This window comes from Schistocerca cancellata, chromosome 8 (genome assembly GCF_023864275.1).
Source record: "Schistocerca cancellata isolate TAMUIC-IGC-003103 chromosome 8, iqSchCanc2.1, whole genome shotgun sequence".
Lineage (NCBI taxonomy): Eukaryota > Metazoa > Arthropoda > Insecta > Orthoptera > Acrididae > Schistocerca > Schistocerca cancellata.
The window spans coordinates 26250971-26254462 of record NC_064633.1 but is presented as its reverse complement, the minus strand read 5'-3'; the positions used below and the strand labels follow the sequence as shown (position 1 = coordinate 26254462).

General features: G+C 41.3%; 1 non-coding gene across 1 annotated transcript; it reads right to left on the bottom strand.

The window, feature by feature from the left end:
* Nucleotides 1-1156: 1156 nt before the first annotated feature.
* Nucleotides 1157-1230, bottom strand: Trnas-acu (transfer RNA serine (anticodon ACU)). The gene has a single exon. It is a non-coding gene; the product is annotated as a tRNA-Ser (tRNA).
* Nucleotides 1231-3492: the final 2262 nt, after the last annotated feature.

Sequence of the window (3492 nt, the reverse complement as noted above, 5' to 3'; positions counted from 1 at the left end):
ATTTTAAGTGAGTGCAAAGCCGGGCGAAAAAAAAAAAATGGAATGATTACCTTCCCAGGATTTTGACTTACGTGAAAGTACCTACACAACCGAAATTGCGGGCAAGTGGCGCCTAAAATATAAAGGAATATTTCAGTCTAACTAATAAAAGCCGGTCCAGCAGCTTATTATGAAGAAAACGTTAAACTTTCTGTTGGTAGTTCTAGTTGCTTTGTTAATAAAACCAAGTTGTAACAATACAAGACGAGCGAGCAGAATGTTCGTTGCTGACACAGAATAAGAAGTAAAACCAAATGGTACTAGTGCGACGCGAGCGAGTATAATGTTCGTTGTTTTCATAGCTGGTAAGTAAATTATCCTTGTAGATGGTCTTGTAGTTGGGAGATATGTCACAACCCTCTCTCATTCACTTCTGAACTACTACCTCCCTTCATTGTCCTTCAAACCTTACAACTGCAGTATCATTCCATACAACTTGTAGATAACCTTTCGCTCTCTGTATTTTATTCCAGAAATCGTCAAAATTCGGAAGAGTGTATTCCAGTAAATATTTTCAAAAGATGTTTCTCAATCTAAAAATACTACAAACGTGGGTTTGCCTTTTTTCAAACCTTTCTTCTAAGACATGTCGTTGGGTCAACATCGCTTTGTGTATCCCTTCATTTTTCCGAACCTAGCCTGATGTTTCCAATGGACAGCTTATACCAGTGGTAACATTCTTCTACACTACTCTCTTGCTAAGCCGGCCACTGCTTGCATATATGTATGCTGGATTAAGGCAGGGTTATTGAAAGTATGTGAAATTTAGTTTAGATTCATGAGGATTATAAGAAATCTCTTAAACACATAACACATTCATTTTCATAGAAAACTTAGTTCTTGAGTTTGTACATTCACATTACTATCACAACGTTATGAAACACGTCGCGAATTTTTAGTTGTCACAGTTACGATACGCGACCAGGGCATGCTTTGTCACGCAACCGCTATTCACGTATTACATCAGCACTGCATGTATGTGGTAGTTACATAACGTACCTGAGGAAGATGTCTGCAACATCAGCGATGTGAGAAAAATAATTAAATGTTCCTCGAGACGTATGAGTCTCGACTTTATCTATAATAATGATGGAAGCAGAAGAAATGAATTACAATTTGTCCCACAGCTGGGATTTGAACCCAGGTCCCCTTGCTCAGTAGGCAGGTGTGTTACCATTACACCACTACAGCAAACAGCTGCACGGACTAGTCTATTACGATGCTGAGGACATGAACTGAAGTTTATGTTAGAGAAGGCATTGGACTAGAATTTCCCATACAGCTGTGTTACCTGTACTGTTGTGGTGTAATGACTAGCACACCAGACTAGTAAGCAATTCAAGTCCCAGCTGCAGCACAAATTTTGATTCATTTCTTTAGTTTCCATCTTTAGTGTGAGAAATACTCATTCTCTCTCCTCCTATGTCCTCTTCTTCATCACTTTTGTCATTACTTTCCTGAACGCTTTTTACTATTTCTTCATCTCTTGAAGTTTGGTATGCTTCAGTTTTCCTCAGTCAGACGTTTAGCGACATCTTCTTCATCTATTCCTCCCCCTCCTGGAAGCTTGTGTATGACTTCAGTGTACAAATTGTCAGCAGCCGATGATTCCGAATTGACTGGCTCATCGCTGTCGCCCGGTACTGGCTTTAACTCTGCATCAATGACTGCCTACACTTTTCTCCAGTTCTTCATTATGGTAACGTTTCTCTACTGTTTCGAAAACAACGTCACATTACTTTATCGCTTTCCACACCCTCAACACAGCCTCGGTGGAAGTCCTCTTCACATTCGTTCCGCACAGAGACAAGAACTACATGTCGACGATAATGACGTTTAATTGACCCCGAAACTCCCCGGTCGATGGGCTGAATCAGTGCCGCAACACTCGGTGGAAGAAAGAGTGCTTGTTAAAATCGCACTTCACAAAGTCACATCAGAATGATGACTGGGAGCGTCGTCAATTATAAGCATTGCTTTAAATCGAACTTTTTTTCAGCTCTTTTCTCACGGCTGGTTAAAATTTTCCTTGGAACCACAGAAAGAATATTTCTCTGTCCATACACGCGTTCTTCTGAAGACAATATTACAGTGGTAGCGTATTTCAGTCTCTGTGTCGATAGCTAGGGGCATGCTGGAGTTTCCAAATTACCATGAGCGGCAGTGTGTGACTCTCATTTGCGTTACAACACGCCATTAATGTCTCGCGCTGTTTTCTGTAGTTTGTACCCAGGAGCTTCGTTCTCGTTCTTGTCAGTTAATGTTTCTGAGGGAAGCATCTTGTAAAGGTGGTCGGTTTAATCAGCATTGTGCAAGGCATCAGCAGTGAAATCTTCATCCTCCACAACTGCTTTAGAAACTCTTCTGCATCTATTCCCTTAGCTGAGTGACTTTCACTGGTGACTGTCAGCTGTAGCACGTTATGTCGCTTTTTTCAGATTGTCTGCCGACTCTCGTTTGCAGCAAACAAGTTACTGTAACCAAGTTGTTTGTTAAATACAACTGTTTTTTCCTCTATTATCGAGCCTCTGGCTGGAATTGCTTAACTACATTGTCGTTGCTTTGTACGTGAGACTATGTAAGTGTGTGTGTGTGTGTGTGTGTGTGTGTGTGTGTGTGTGTCAGAGAGGGAGAGAGAGAGAGAGAGAGAGAGAGAGAAGAGAGAGCTGTCTATAAACAGCTACATCATGTTCTTCAAACTCACTTTCGTTTTCCCAACTCGCTCTCCATTTGAGGCGAGTACTGTCGAAATAATATGTCATTCTTTTTGATGTCATAAATACCTGCCAGGTCAACATTTTACTCAGCAGCAATGGATTTTTGCGAAGAACCTTGGTTCAACTCATCTAAAATTTGGAGCTTCAGCTTCCGGTTGAGTGTAACCTGTTTCCTTTGAGAAGCCATTGTAACGAATTGTAAAGAACGCCACAATTTCAAATATCTACATCATTATTTAAGATCATATTTAACTAACAACATTCTTGGGCACGACAGTTTGTGGTTGTGAACTTAATTTCTACTTGAGCGACTAGGAGTCCCTTAAATGCCGGACTACTGAGGGTCGGATTAGAGTTTGATTGTATTTAGACGAAATAGTTGACGAGCGAACAGCCTGTAGCAGTGTCCATCTGGCCTGTAAAGTGTCATTCCTCAGTGACAGGTGATCTCTTACATCTGACTTCCGTAGTCCTGGTCTTTTTGACACTATGAAACAGTGACCATTTTTGACCAGGTGGGCGGAAGACGGTCTTCACTTGTAGAACTCGTTCTGTCTTTCCTTATAATGCCCCACAACGTGGAACAAACGCAATGGCCAGTTTTACAATCGGTATAAGACGTAGGGCTCGCTGAACATTTGATGATTCTTTGAATAAGGCCATTGCGAAATCATTCACCAACCTTTCTCAGTTCAGCCTCTTCATGTGTGTCTCTGTTGACCATGGCGTTGACGGG